This window comes from Mixophyes fleayi, chromosome 1 (genome assembly GCF_038048845.1).
Source record: "Mixophyes fleayi isolate aMixFle1 chromosome 1, aMixFle1.hap1, whole genome shotgun sequence".
Taxonomy (NCBI): Eukaryota; Metazoa; Chordata; class Amphibia; order Anura; family Limnodynastidae; genus Mixophyes; species Mixophyes fleayi.
In genome coordinates, this window is record NC_134402.1 from 173,283,721 (window position 1) to 173,300,409 (window position 16,689).

A 16,689-nucleotide genomic window follows, 5' to 3' on the forward strand; every position below is an offset into this window, starting at 1 on the left:
TTACACAAGTATCATAAAATCTGGCACCAGTCTCAATTTGCTGTCCTCCCCTTCCAAGATGATATGGTTTGATGTGTATGGCGAATTACCAGTTATGATATTAGTAACAGCCCTGCGCTGATTTAGCTTTAGCTTTGGTTTCAGTTTTAGTTTTAACCTCATCTATTTAGGTTGGTTCCGGAGTGTAGTTCACTGTACATTTTTATCAATGAAAATACTTAATCTGATTAGAGTCAATTAATATCTTTGTCTGTTATATGTTAAAAGCGACAATAACTTTTAGAATACTTATCCTGGAAATGAGTATGTATGTTTTGTTATGTAATTTGTTTTGTTGTACTGTCCCTTAAAAATGTAAATAATAAAAACACTTTATTTAAAAAAAAAAAAAAAAAAAAAAAAAAGGGGGCAAAGTTACACTAGACTAATTTGTCCTAATTTATCTCTTTTAAAGTTGCGTTCACTGCCGGCTGTAATTCCCATGACAGCAAATTATTCACATGCCTAAGACGTTCAGGGGCAGCACAGAGTTGGTTTTATGTTCATTTGATTTTCTTTACGCTGTTGACGAACTGCTTGCTACACCTGTACTCATCTCTGCTGCTCGGAATTACCTTCTGTGGATCAACGAGTTCTACGCTTCTGCTCTTTCTACATTTGAACTACCGCTATGCCAGTAACTCACCGACTTTTCTGAATCACCATTCACGGATCAGCTAAGTTCTATTTCTCGTTATCTGTATTATTGAACTGCCGCTGTACCAGTACTCATCTGTTGCTTTGAATCATCATCTACGAATCAGCTAAGTTCTATACTATTATTACTGTTGTTTGAACTGTCGCTATGTCAGTGATTATATTGCTTTGTTCTGAGTTATATCTACGGATCAGCCAAGTTCTAACTTTCCACTACCTCTGTCTGAACTACCGATGTATCAGTGATTCATCTATATGCTTTGAGTTACCAATTTTGGACTGGCTAAAGTTCTATCTCTGTTATTACCACTGTTGAACTGTTGCTCTATTATACTCTCTGCAGTCTCCATGAGTTACCAATTGTGGAGTAGCGTGTTGCGGTCCATCACTTCTTTCTGACCAGTTGCCGTGTTACTAGTGTTTGCTGTTGCCCTGAGTTACCTCTTTCATTCAACTACATCAGTGTCCATTTGCATTTATCCTGACGCATCATCTATACCACTGTTATTATATCTCAGCACTCCTATTACTTGTGTTGCCTTTGATCCAAGGACTATTAGCTTGTGTATCCGGATTCTCTCTGACCACCTGTACCAATTCATTGTGTTTAACGGTCCACTATTACTCTGCCAGCACTCGTTTGGGAGACCGCAACCTGTGGGACAGGAGTGGCGAAGTCCATATCCCCTTGCGCGGACCACTGGCAAAAACCTCCTACCCGTTAGACTCTGCACTCCTGAGCGAGTTCCATCTTGGTAGGGACAAGGGATCCATCAATATTAATCAGAGTTGTGACACAAATATAGGGAGCATTCATGAACAATGCTGAGGGCTGATTCAGGATGCAATTGATTATTTTGCTTCACATATAATATGTAGAAATTGCTCTATTTTTCTGTTTACAAATTTTACAATATGGCAAATCTATGAAAAAAATAAATGAAAATTCATATTTAACCAGAGCCCATAAATCTGTTCTCTTCAAATGATAGATTTTATTTTTATTTTTTATTTATGCTCCTTATACTATCCCTTATGGCCACCCTTCCCGTATCTCTCACAGTGAGTATATTATGCTGTTCCTGCATCCAGGGATATAAAATTTCATGAGATAAGAACACTTTGGTTGGCAAGACTTTGGCCTGTGCTGTAGGAATCCATGACTGCTTTAATAAAGGGTAGTAAAGTGGACGCACATTTAGCCCTTTGGTAATAGAACATGGGTAGCAGATGTCCTATTGGATTTTTTTCCACCAATGTTATTGGATGCTCTATCTTATCAGATAGCCAGTGATGAAAATGGGATGAGATAGCAATTGTTTAAAAAAAATAATGCTGCAGGGATATTTTAAAAATATTAAAAGATTCAAGGCAAATGTCACATTATTTGGCTCTATACCCCTTTGCAACGGTTAACTGAATACAGGATACCAAAAATAAAATATGTCACATTTTGTTCAAGAAGCCAGTACAAGACAAAAGAAAATCAATTTATAACTTACTATTCAAAATAGTCTCAGAGTTAGGTTTACAGTGTTTTTGTTTTTTTAATCAGGACACATAGGTATTTTTGGCATTTGATAGTGAAAATAGGAAAGCAAATGGAGATAAAAAATAAAGTTATTTTAGTCAATTACCACAACTAAATAATTTAGCTCTCCTGAGAATACCAAGCAAATGTTTTATTAATGTTCTGAGACCAGAAAGATGGGTATAAATAATCTTTTATTTTTTTTCACTCTTTCTTATTTTTTTAAAAAGCTTCCAATGGTTTCTTCATGGTGGAATGAAACCATCAGTAGACCCCCCACACTTATCGGGGCAACTGCAGCATCAAATTATTACCGATTTTGCCTTAGGTGGGCAATATATTTACAATATAACACATCAAAAATAAGACTATACTAGATACCATGTTTACCATTTATTTTTTAAAAAATGGATCGGAAATTCAGAAATTTGGCATATCATCCGGCTATAAAGTGAATAACTCCAAATCTGAGGTGCTTGCTCTCCATCTTCCTTCACACACTAAAAGGCTACTAGGAATTAATTTTGACTTTCGGTGGCGTCCCCTGCAATTTGATATCTGGGTGTTTCCCTCACCAAAACTTATGATTAACTTTTTTAACTTTTCAAGATAATTACCCTCCGTTATCTCTCATTAAATGAGACCTGCATACCTGGCATTCCCTTTACATCTCGAGTTTCAGGAGGCTCAACACCATTAAAATTAATGTCTGCCGAAGCTGCTGTATTTATTTCAAACTTTACCAGTGAAAATCCAGATTCTTTCCTTTGCTCGCGCCAATCCCTACGTGGAAAATTTGTTTGGAAAGGCAAAAAACCTAGATGCAGTAATATTGTCTGGCTAAATCCAAACACAATGGATGTTTAGGCCTTCCTCTGTTTGACAAATATTATCACGCTACCCAATTGAGTCATCATATCTCTTGCCTAGCCACTTCTAGTGTCAACAAATGGGTTGATATTGAGGATGCAATATCTGCGGACCTTGGAGTAAGATTTCTGCCATGGATCCTTAGGAGCATCAGACCAGCCTCAGCCTATACTGTCCCCTTCTTTCGTGTCACTTTGGAGATGTAGAATAAACTAAACAGTTTGAATTGGCTTCCTATCCTTCACCACTTACGCCGTTCTGGAAACACTCTTAGTTTCCTTTGGGTTGTACTACGGCTTTTGCCCAAACTTGGCTGATTGTGGATTTGGGTTGGTTCCTTCTCATCATAAGTGAAGATGCTCTGCATGTCCGAGAAATATATCCTCCCCCGCACACTTCTATTCTATTTTGTCCAATTAAAAAGTTCTATACAGGTCCAATTTCATTCATCCAAGCTTCGTTCCCCAATGTTATTGGAATGCCACTGTATTTATAATCCTAGACCTCAAGGCTCTATCTTGCTACTGTATACAGTATCTCTCTTCTGCTCTTCTGTCTTCTTCCTCCCCACCTGTGGAGACATTTGAACAAGATTGGGAGCGGGACCTTGGAATAACGCTGGATAAGGAGGACTGGTCGCTTATTTGTAAATGGATAGCAAAAGCTTCTATTAACACGACCATACAGAAAAATGCCTACAAACTATACTCCAGATGGTACATGGTTCCCACGAGATTGCATTCTATCTATCCCCACTCTTCTGATCGTTGCTGGCGTAACTATGGACAAAAAGGTACCTTCCTCCATATATGGTGGGGCTACCCACTGATATCTGGATTTCGGGACAATGGATTCTTCCTGATAGCTCCGGTTACTGCTACTCAAATACCTAAAGACCCTTTATGCATATTATATTGTCACCCTGTTAGAGCTGTTGCTAAATCATTTAATAAGCTTATTCGCCATATGTACAACGCGGCTAAACTTCAGATAGCTGGCGGCTGTAAGAAAGCCTTCTAGAAATGCTGTTATTAACAGAATCTGGCATACTACCTCTGTGGAATGTATCACGAACCTCCACCACTATACTGTTTCTACTTTTCCTATGGGATCCTTTGTACATATACAATAGCAGTAGCCCACCTGGCACCATATAACTCCTTTTATTCCCCCTGGTTCCTATAAGTGGGTCTCTTTGATGCTCTTCGGTGCTAAACCCTATCTATGGTCCCTGCATTGCTGTGGTTGCTCTCCCTAAAGACTCACTTACACTCCTCAGTGTTCTGGCGCTCCCCAGCAAGGGCTGCTTCTTCCCGTTTTTAGCTTGCAGTCGCCTCCTTTGGTCCCTTACCTCACCTTCCACTTCCTTAAAAAAACTAAAAAAAATGCAGCTTTTTTTTTATTTGTTCCCAGCACTACACGGTCTCATTATATCGGATTTTTCCAGATTACTGTTTTACATTATTACTGGGTCACAGGCATTTCTATAAATCTCTGGATTTTCAATTTTCCCATCTTAGTTTTAGTATTGCATGTTTTGAACTCCTTGTCCTTTTATCTTTTGCATTCTTTTTTTTTTGAGAGGACCAAAACACAGTCTGTATAGGTAGATTTCTTTTTTAATTATTTAATATATATTTAACGGATTGTATGACCTGTATTATTTTACTGCTGTTATAAATAAAAAGGTTTTTTTAGAAAATGGATCCAGAGAGAGTTTTTTCCAATATTGCATCTGTCGATTGCTTAATCATAAGCTCCATAACTTAGTAGGCAGATATTCAACTAGTCATTTTTCTACATACATAAAAAGGTGCTATTGTGCTACACATACAAATCCCCTACTGCTGCAAACACTGCATATAAAGGGCAATTTCACAGAATCATAAGTAAGACAGTGCCAATCCCAAATATTTGTTCTGGATTACTCGTACTGAATAATAGAAATACAAAAAAATCTGACCTGCTAATTTACCCAATAATAGGACTTGAAGTTTGATGCTAACAAAAATGTTAAATGGGGAAAAACATAAGAAGGCTATCAAAAACAAAAAACTAAAAAAACAAATGCCTTGGTTAACAAAGTCAGATGTCTACCAAAAAGATGAACCATACATTTTCAGATGCTGCTAGATTTCAGTCATTGCAATTTGGCAAGTAATTGAATTGTTGAACTATTAAAATAGTCCATTAGTGATCCTGTGCATTAGAAAGACTGTTTTATATTGCAAGGTTTGGACATTTAGGACCTCATTTAGAGTCGGACACAATTTACACTGAAATCGTAAGTGTAAATTGCATCCAGTAACTTACACAGTATTTAGAGTGGCACGGATGTTTAGATCCGTGCAACTTAGAATACTGCGCAAATTGCATAAACAGACCCCTTTATCTGCCTCATGAGCCGGTGTGCAAGTGTATCATGCACAGCACCCTGTAAAGCAGAAAATTAAATAATAATAAAAAAATATGTCCCCCCCCCCCCCCAAAACAGAACAAGGGTTGGTTATGCTGTTTTGGAGGGGGTGCACACCTTTTTTGTTTAAATTTAATTATTTTTCACTTTGTGTTTTAATACATCAAGGTCTCTTGCACCAGCTAAAAGCACCCACAAATGTCTTCTAGAGACCTATTTGCAGTTGCATTCAACTCAAAATAGCATGTAAAGAGCGTGAACACCCCTTTACATTGCTAGGCTCGACCACTACCTCCCCCGTTCCACCTCTCTAAGCGCAGAGAGGTGCAAGAGGGAGATCGGTCTCACTCAGAGTGCAAACTGAGACGGATCTTTGGCCATAAATGCTTTTTGCACTGAACAAAAGGACTTGCGTTCGACTTTAATCAGGCCCTTAATGAATTGAAATCCTAGATGTTTGTTGCTTTTAATCATATATAGTGCCAAAGTTATCCTTCTTTTGCTTTATAATGCTGTTTTTGAAACTATTTCAGGTAACAAAACAAAATCTCAATAAAAGGTTTGTATCTTAGACTGTCTGACCAAGGAATTTTCATTGTGGTTTAATTACAGACTGGAATGATAGGTCTTTATGAGTTCCATATCTGTTCCTGTATGTAAAAGTATCCACTTCTGATCTAGTTGATAGAAGGAGAACACTAGAAAGTCAGTCATAAGTATGCATGAAATCCTTTGAAACTGTATTAAAGATTTTTATCCAAATCCTTTACTATTGCTTTTGGTTCTTGAGAGCTAAAACTTGTAAAACCAGTGTTCTGAGCTGACACGGGTATGATCCCTGATTAAGAAGACAAATCCATTACTGCATTTTTTCCTTTTTACATATATTTTGCAACAGGAACAAAATACATGGTCATGAAACGTAACCAAATGCATGGAGTTATTGCAGATTTGGGTTCAGAATCACGCGTTTAATTTGAAACGACACTATAGTCAATAATCTTATTATATATATATATATATATATATATATATATATATATATATATATATATATATATATATATATATATATTATGTATATAACTTTATTAGTTATATTAATACAAAATAAAATCAGAGCCATTTCACGAAATAATAGAAACATAGTCCGGTCACCATATAATGTATGTTCTTCCGTCTCACCACATTCTTCCAACATGGACACACCATCACCTACTAGGCTTTCTCATATAAAGAAGTAGGTTAATTGGAAACTGCATTTCAAGCAGTGTGACTTATTTCAGAGCATAATGCATAGTGTAGTGATGTGCTGTAACCTTTATTGACCAATCAGATATCAGCTTCAATAGCCTGACTACAGCAAACTACAAGAAGCTGATGTCTCAGTGGTCAAAATGGGTTGTTCTTTTCACCATTTCATTAATTATTAGTTGATATTTTCAACCCCTTCCTTCTAACTAGAAGAACCATGTCAGGTTCCCCTGCAGTTTGGGAGGACTCACCCCAGTTGGTGCTCCAACTGCTGCTGTCTTGTCAGCACTGCGAAAAGAACGGTTAGGGGCATATTCAATTGTTGGCGTTACAGCCTAAAGTAACGTGGCGTGCGCACTATTACCATCATTTCGGTAATAGTGCGCGTAAATACCGTTATTACGGTACTTTTCACGCTGGATTTCAGCTCGCGGCTCAGGGAGCTGCGAGCTGAAATCCGGCTTAGTATTACTGTAATAACGGTAATATCTTTTCTGCAGCGGAAAACGCCAACAATTGAATATGCCCCTTAGAGTCTACAGGGATCAGTGATGTATTTTCTGAAACCGTGGAGACCCTGATAAAAGAACCCTACGGGTCCGCTACTTGTGAAGAAGTGAATGTTTGGTAAAAATAATTTTAGTGTGGAATAATCCTTTAAAAATTCCGTAATATTTTTATTAGTCTGCTTTCTGAATAAAACAGGAGCACCCATTTGTCTGAAACATGTATTATGCTGATGTTGCTTGAGAAGGTAAAGTATTTTTAATACTGTAAAAGTGGGCAACCTCCCATTAATCTGTTGACCATTTTGCCTCACCAAACCCATCAACATAAATAGCGAAACACAAGATTCTCTGTAAAGAATGATTATGTCAAATGTATTACAGAATTTCTGTAGAAAAGCATTTCATAATAGTTATTTTTTCCCCTTAAAAAAAACAAGTGTGCCCCTCAAGTATGCCATCTTATTTCTAATTTGGTATAATCCATGTAACTAGACAAGACAATCTTCATTGTTCTTATTGGTTCATAATTACACATGCTATACCCAAGGAGACTCATTCTAGAGTATAGAGGGATTTATTACATAGGCACATGAAAATAACTACACACAACCACATAAATGGAAAAACAAGATCAAACTCATCAAAAAAAGTTACTGGGGGAGTGCCCAAATCCAGTGCAATTACAAGACTAATAGTGATTAGCGAAACAGACACTCCTTGGATAAGGAAAAGTCAGTGACATACAGCTATTCCACAGCAGGAAAGGAAATATAAAATATTTACTGGGAACCACAGCAAGTGAATTAATGTCTGATAAAAGCATACATACTCTTGATAGTTTTGTTTAACTAGTAGATATTAAATATTCAATATCACAGGACAACACCTCACAACACATTCATAACAGAGCTATGACACATTAAACAAAGATGGCCATTAAATGATACAAAGACTGGCATTCCAGCTAAATAGTTTTTTCATTTGACCTTAAACAGATACAAAATAATAATGATAATAATAATAATAATAATAATAATGTAACAAAATTATATTGTAACAAGAAGTATATCAGGTGACAAAGACAGACATCTGTGATAAACTACAGGTACTGTAACTAAGTGTCATAAAAGAGAACACCTAGCATCAGTGCTTCCAACATCCTGTCTACAGGTGTCATAATGGAAGAGCTTTTACCTCAGATGGAGACTCTTCTCTCCAGCTCTCACTGAGCTTCCATCCTGATCGTAATTCGTTTCCAGTGCCACGGTGGACTGGCACTGCACGCGAGCATGAGAAACAAAACACGGGACCGGAGAACAAACAGCTTCCAGTGACGAGACAAAACAAAACACACGCGAGGTGCAGGTGCCTGACGGCAGAACACCTTCAGTTAGTCTGAATCAGTAGCAGCAGAGTACAAAAGGCAGTTCATATTACTGCTCAGCCACCAGCCAATCCTTAGTCAGCCTGGCCCTGCTGAGCAGAAACCATGACGTAAGGGAAATAACTCTAACAGAAATTGCAAGGAATTCAGTTTCAGTAATGATTTTCTTTTTCAGTAATCATTTTGTATTTCAATTGAAGAAAATCACAGAAAACGTTAGACTGATATAATGTATTATGGAACCAGGTTATACCTTCAATTCACAACCTGGGCATCCCACTGTCTGGAAAGACAAGGGGTGCTAGTGTTTGTCTTATCAGATTATCTGGTGGATGACCATGAAATAAACCAGTATTGCTGTAACTACAGATTTTGAATTCCTATAGTCGTCGGCCAGAGAACTGTTGCTGGCTAAGTAAAATATTTGAGTTAAAACACAAAAGCTACCAGTAGTTAAACATTTTTTTATATTCTGTACAATGTTTGCACATTTATAATGTGTTTACAACTGTTGTTATTTTAACATATTACTTTCCTTTAATGACATACTTCTAAAATTATATTGGGGTCTATTTATTATAAGGTGAAGGGATCACCGCCGGCGATGGCAGTAATCTCTGCTGGATATAGATTTGCCATGCTAGTAATAGCTTATTTAACAAGAATCGCAGCAGTACAAGCCCCCTGCACCCTGTAGGTCCTGTATTAACAACAGGACTACAGGTACCACAATCACAACAAGAGGTACAGGAGGGTTGTGGCAGCGTGCTTAGGAGCTGGCTTAGTAGCATCACTAGCAAGTCACAAAAAAGAGATAGGAAATGAGCAGAGGTCACAGGTTTGAGGTGGTAACGGAAAACTTACATGTGCTTGCTCCTCCACTATGCTTACATTTAGCAATAAGCTTAAAAGAAAGATTTTGAACGGGAGAGTACCGGTATATGAATATTGTTACGTTGCTTCCATCATCATTAAGACGGGAGGGGGAAAATTGGCTAAGAATCAAGTACCAAAGATGAAGTGTGTATTGTTTGTAGTCGGTGTGAAGAGTGTGTCGGGGAACACACTATCGGTGTGATGTCAGGGTATGCGGAGTCAGGGTTCTCTGCATCGTATTAAGACACCCAACCCAGTTACAGGCATTTGGAACAATACGCAGAATTATTAGGAAGAAAGTCCAGGGCCTGATTATCCAATAGGTTGACTAGGCTCCAGTCTAGGGCACAAGTTTTGTTTTTTGGTGGTGGGGTGTGTAAAATTTGCGGGGGGGGGGGGCAAAATTGTGACAGGGAGAGGCATGAACTGAAATTAATTTTAAAATAAGAGAATAGTTGTTCATCAAAGTAAACAGAAAACATGAAAGAAAAATGTAGTACAGTTTTAGGGGCCTATTTATCAAGCCCTAAACCATGCGAAAGCAGATTTTTCCGCATAATTTAGGCATTTTTGGGCTAACTCGAGAAATATCGTCGATATCTCCTGCATTAGGCAAATTACCGCATTGTATCGCAGTCCCCATAATACTCAACGGAGACTGTGTTGTTAGCAATGTATCAATGTGGCTGGGGGTGCCCTAATGTAGTTGAATAATAAATGTGATGTAGTTGAATAATTGTAATGTTTTATTATAATGTATGTATTATATACTGTGTGATCTGTGTTATGTACTGTGTACACTTATTGCTCGTCTTTCCATATTTCATGTACCTATGTGTTTTCCATGCAGGTCCCAACATTCCAGGATCCAGACAAGAATCCAGTACCAGGTTGTGAAAGGGGCAGTAACACATAGGTGAGAGCAACACAGTTTTCATACATAATATGTCATGTCCAAAGAGGACAGCCACGCCCCATGTTAACCGCGCACCTAACACTATGTGGTCACACTCTCTTCGATGGCGCCAAGGTTGCAGAACATATCCCTTTTCCTACTTATCTACGGAGGGGAGCCATAAATGTTTGTTATACTGGAGCCCAAAATTCCTCTTGGGAGCCCTGCATGCAAAAGCAGCCAGTATTCACCTGCATGGAACATGGTTTGTCCAGGAGCAAAATTTGCTAATTTTTTGCTTTGCTCCCATGTCTAAATGAGGCCCTTAATATTAAACATGCAAATGAATGTAAAACACTGCAAATAAAAAAACAGTATAAAGTTCCCTGGACAACTAGTGCACTTGTTTGAATTTATCAGTTTAATATACCAAGTTTAATATACCATCCAACATGCCATAACTGCCGTTCGTCATCATTCAATCAATATTGCAGTTCTAAGAGGCATATTCAAATCTCGGAGTAAACGCCGAAAATCTCGCGGTCCGTTATTACGGTAATCGTGCGTGGAAAAACAGTTAATACGGTAATTTACTCGCTGGATTTCAGCTCGCAGCTCCCTGAGCCACGAGCTGAAATCCAGCTACATATTACCGTATTAACTGTACTAGTTTTTCTGCGGCGCGGAAAAAGAACAATTGAATATGCCCCTAAGAGTCTTGACTTATCTCAGATGCTGAGAATTGCATACAGAAAAATATGTGGTATAGTCAGGTATATGAACATATAATGATATTTACATTCAACATATACAGTAGTATAATTTTATTAGCGAATTGAAAAAACTTTCACAACAAATCAAACAGCAACAACACAGTCACGTTAGAGGGATAATAAAATGAAATATTGAGGACTGTGATTGAAGCTCACCCACAGAAAGGCTATTGCATTGTTTCTGATTGGTAGACAGAGCTTATGTGGAGGTTGAGCTGCTCCAGACAAAGGAAAATGATGGCCCCCTACTGCATAACACTACAACTCAGAACTTTAGCTCAAACTCTTTTTGGTTATTTTCAAGTCTTAGAATCCTGTGATGGCCATTTTATTTATGCCATATGCTTGTAGACTGCAATGTTCAATATAATATACAGTACAGTGCTCACTACAATTCAGAAGCTGCCCTAAGTCAATGAGCTGCATACACCAATCAGCCACAACATTAAAACCACTGACAAGTGAATAACATTGATTAACCTGTTACAATGGCACCTGTCAAGTGGTGGGATATATTTGGCAGCAAGTTAACAGTCAGTTCTTGAAGTTGATGTGTTGGAATCAGGAAAAATAGGGCAATCATAAGGATCTGAGTGACTTTGACAAGGGCCAAATTGTGATGGCTAGATGACTGGGTTAGAGCATCTCAAAAACGGTAGGTGTTGTGGGGTGTTCCTGGTATGCAGTGGTTAGTACCTACCAAAAGTTGTCCAAGGAAGGACAACCAGTGAATCGGTGACAGAGTCATGGGCACCCAAGGCTCACTGATGCATGTGGGTAGCGAAGGCTAGCTTGTCTGCTCCAATCCCACAGACGAGCTACTGTATCACATTTGCTGAAAAAAGTTAATGCTGGCTATAATAGAAAGGTGTCAGAACACATATGTTACTTTGATGCTTAGCACCTACCTAAACATTGTTGTAGATCACCCCTTCATGGTAATTGTATTTCCTGATGACAGTGGCCTCTTTCAGCAGGATAATGCCTCACTGCAAAAATTATTCTGGTTTAAGAAACATGACAAAAAGTTAAAGGTGTTGTCATAGCCTCCAAATTCCCTAGATCTCAATCCTATCGAACTTTTGTGGGATGTGCTGGAAAAACAAGGAGACTCCACCTCACAACCTACAGGACTTAAAGGATCCACTGCTAATGTCTTCGTGCTATATAATACAGGACACCTTCAGAGGTCTTGTGGAGTCCATGCCTCAATGAGTCAGATCTAGTGACACAAGGGGGACCTACACAATATTAGGCAGGTGTTTTAATGTTGTGACTGATCGGTGTATTTTGTCTGAGGGAAGGTGAGTATTGTCCCTCACTATTATAGTGGTTGTAAAATGTTTCGCAACCAGTCTAAATTGTGCTGCACTTTGGTACATAGGCTCAATGACAAATTGTCCCAGGAGAAAATAAAATTATATTTAAATATTAGCAAGCATGAACCTAACATAGCAACAGAAAACAAAACAAAACAAACACTGTTAACTATAAAATAATCACAACAACAATAAAGTTCTAAAACTCACAAATAAAACAAGGTAGGCACTTCATGTTAGGCATGAAAAGGGTCAGTACTCAAGGAAGCATGGATAAATGCTGTGAATACAAAAGAGGAAGTATTGGAAAATATTTTTAATATGCAAAACATGTAACAGAGGACATTTAATGATCCACAGGTAACAAAGAAAAACTGTATGTACTGCAATCTGATTGTTGCAAGCAACACTTTTTTTCTGCACATTTGCTAGCAGAACAGTGCTTAAATAAAGAGGTGATTCCTACTGAATAGATACCCTAGAAAATGTGTGTACAAATTGATGTATAATATGTTTGCATTTACTGAATAATGTGGGAAAACTAATTTATTTATGTACTGTATGTGCAATCTTATCAGATCTAATATACTAGATGTTGTATGCAGTAACTTTAGTTTACAATGCCAGATAAGTATGCCTCAGATGTCACATACACTATATGAACAAAAGTATTCGGACACTTGACCATTACACCAATAGGGCCTGTAATGACATTGTATTCAAATACATACACTTTAATATGGAGTTGGTCCCCCTTTTGCAGCAATAACAGCTTCCACTCTTCTTGGAAGGCTTTCCACAAGATGTTGGAGTGTTTCTATGGGAATTTGTGTCCATTCATTCTGTAGAGCATTTATGAGGTCGGGCACTAATGTTGGATGAGAAGGCCTGGCTCGACATCTCTGTTCCAGTTCATCCCAAAAGTGTTTGATGGGGTTTGAGGTCAGGGCTCTGTGTGGGCCAGTCAAGTTCTTCTACACCGAACTCATCAAACCATGTCTTTGTAGTCCTTGCTTTGTGCATTGGGAAGCAGTCATGTTGAAATAGAAAAGGGCCTTCCCCAAACTGTTGCCACAAAGTTGGACACATAGCATTGTCCAAAATGACTTGCTATGCCGAAGCATTAAAATTGCCCTTCCCTGGAAATAAAGGACCTAGCCCTAGCCAAACCCTGTAAAACAGCCCCATATCATTTTCCCTCCTCCACAAAACTTCAGTTAGCATAATGCAGTCAGGCAGGTAATGCTCTCCTGGCATCCGCTAAACCCAGACTCACCCATCTAGCTGCCAAACAGAGACACGTGATTGGTCACTCCATAGAACACGATTCTACTACTCCACAGTCCAGTGTCGGTGTGCTGTACACCACTCCATCTGACGCTTGCCATTGGTCTTGGTGATGTGAGGTCTGCATGCAGCTGCTAGGCCATGGAAACCCATTCCTTAAGCTTCCGCTGCACAGTTTTTGTGCTTACATTAATGCCAGTGAAAGCTCGGAACTCTTCAGCTATGGAATCAGCAGAGGGTTGGAAACTTTTATGCATCATGCGCGGTAGCAGTCGTTGACCCCGTTTTGTGATTTTTTTTTTACATGGTCTTCCACTTCGTGTCTGAGTTGCTGTTGTTCCTAATTGCTTCCACTTTCTAATAATATCACTTGTCACAGTTGACCTTGGAATTTCCAGCAGGGATGAAATTTCACGAACAGTCTTATTGCAAAGGTGGCATCCTATCACAGGATCACACTTGAAGTCACTGAGCTCTTCAGAACGGCCCATTTTCTATCACAAATGTTTGCAAATGGAGACTGCATGGCTAGGTGCTAAATTTTATACACCTCTGGCAATGGGTCTGATTGAAACACCTCAATTCAATAATTATCATATATGACCAAATACTTTTGTCCATATTATGTATCTGTAAATACGCACAGCCATGTAGAAACATAGTAGTGTGGTGTATAGAATATTGTTAGTAAATATACAATACATGGACAGTAAGCATAACGCAAATAGATCACTGTAGATGAAATAGGATTTGGGTACAAATGGGCCTATCTTCAGTGAAGCATATCACTTACCCTGTCACTAAGAAAAAGGACTAGGGCTGAGGAGATACAGTTGTCAGGCATTAGCATTTACATTGCTTCTCCTACTAAGATGGAAGAATATACATGGATAATATGGTTAGTCCTACTCCATCCATCTTGTTGACAACAGTTTAAAGTGTACTGGGCAGCTTCAAAGTCATCTTAAGCCAGTCTTTACATTGCTCAATATTGCACAGCTCTGCCCCCATGTTGCTGCCACCTTAGGCATGTGCCTTTTATTCATGTAATATAGATGTGGCCCGGTTGTTAAATTTGTTTGCTTTTGTCAGCAAGTGTTAAGGGCTCTGATTGATTCTCTGTAGAGCTCAACATGGCAGTTGACACTTCATTGGTGTAAATAACAACCAATACAGAATGGAGGTCTATCGCCAACTGGACACTCCTTAACTTAGCAGCTGTAAAGGCTTTGTCTAGTACATAGCCTCTAGCTACTAAGAACGTGAAGCCCCTAGATGTGAGACTTTCATGATAGAAGCTGTCCAGCAGAGTAGCTTTACTGTAGTGCGGTGTATCTGGAATTGTTAGAGGCTGGGTCAGTGGCAGTTAGTTCTTTTGAGGGACAGGGATTGCCCCACTGAGCCATTACTGAGCCATGGTAATTGCCCACTGAAGCAGATTTTTCCCAGGGTATATAATGGTCGCTGAAGGGAACTATCAAACAGGATTGGCGTAGGCCTTTCTGAGGCGCAGAGTCTAACGGACCCCCCAGTCTTCACCATGAAGTTCCGCAAGGCAGGATGGATTTTGCCACTGGGAGCCCGCAGGTCGCGGTCCTCAGGGTAGCCCCCTGATGTGATAGAGGGTAGAGGAACGGATACAGCTGTATAAACACGTGTTCAATATAATAAGCCGGGTCAGATATACACTAAGGTACACGGAGCTGAGAACAATCCAGAAAGCGAGGTCAGAGAGCAAGCCAGGTCGGATACACACTGAAGTACGTGGTGCCATGGATAGTCCAGAAAGCGAGGTCAGTAAACAAGCCGGGTCGGATACACACTGAAGTAAGCAGCACAAAGGTTAATCCAGAAAATGTAATCAGACAAGCCAGGATAGATTCACTAGGAACTCACAACCAGAAAGCACAGCGGGAGCCAGATCAGGGGTTAGCAACCTGTTGCTCTGACACAGACAGTGTGTCAGAGTGGATCTTATATAGTGCAGGGAGTTTCAAACTCCCCGCCCAAAGTCACATGATCGCAGCACCAAGCAGAAAGTTTACAAGAGAGTGCTGTGATCAGGAGCATGGAGCAGGTAAGTTCCTCACAATAATACAATGTAGTACTATTATCAAGCTGAATATGTCTGCCAAAGGGCGGTGTGACCTTGTGAACCAATAAGAAGCCACTTACCAGCTTTCTAGTAATCCTTGTTATCTCACCCTCCTCTGTGCTTTGTACAGCATTTACCCCAAAAGTTTTTGACAATTCACCCCTGGCTTGAATTCAGAGGTGGAACTAGTGAACTGTGGGCCTCGGTACAGGGAAGCAGGGAGGAGGGAACTGGGGCCCAGAGCTCGCTAGTTCCCTATGCAGAAAACCCCATTATCTCTATGGGTCCCGTTGCACCGCACACACTGCAGCAATGGTAGTTCTGCCAGTGATTGAATTGGTTATCATCAATGTCCAATATTCTTAATTGGCAAAACAATATCCAAGACAAAGAGAATAAGAGAACGGTCTGCTGCCTGCCCTGAGTTCTTCCAGTAGAGAAATTTTATTGAAGGCAACCTGCAGACTATAATTCCCCTTGTCCATTCATTGCCAAGTTAATTAAAGCAACTCAAATATGCAAAAAACAGCTAGTGCCTGCATACATTCATTACAGCAGATCATCATGACAGCACTCTGAGAATTCAAGTAGACAGACTTAACTCCATTTGAGATAACACTGTCACCCAGACAACTCTCATGTGGCTGGCTAGGAAAGGGGGCGTTAATTATCCTATGTTTTTATATGAACTGCGAGTTTTCCTCCGTAGCTCTTTTCCCTTGGGCTGGGTAGAATTTCATCACCTTGTTTACTGAGTGAATCCTTGTCTTTCAGTCAGTCAGTA

General features: G+C 39.3%; 1 protein-coding gene across 2 annotated transcripts in view; it reads right to left on the reverse strand.

Moving 5' to 3' along the window:
• SHROOM3 (shroom family member 3) overlaps positions 1–16,689 on the reverse strand; it is a 270,820-nt gene that overhangs the window by 186,628 nt on the left and 67,503 nt on the right. Inside the window, exon 1 of one of the 2 annotated variants that reach the window (XM_075204152.1) lies at positions 8,471–8,665. The exons of the other annotated variant lie outside the window; for it this stretch is intronic. The gene's annotated coding sequence lies outside the window, so the exon portion shown is untranslated. Of the gene's footprint in view, positions 1–8,470; positions 8,666–16,689 lie in introns of those variants that run through there. 2 annotated transcript variants of the gene reach the window in all.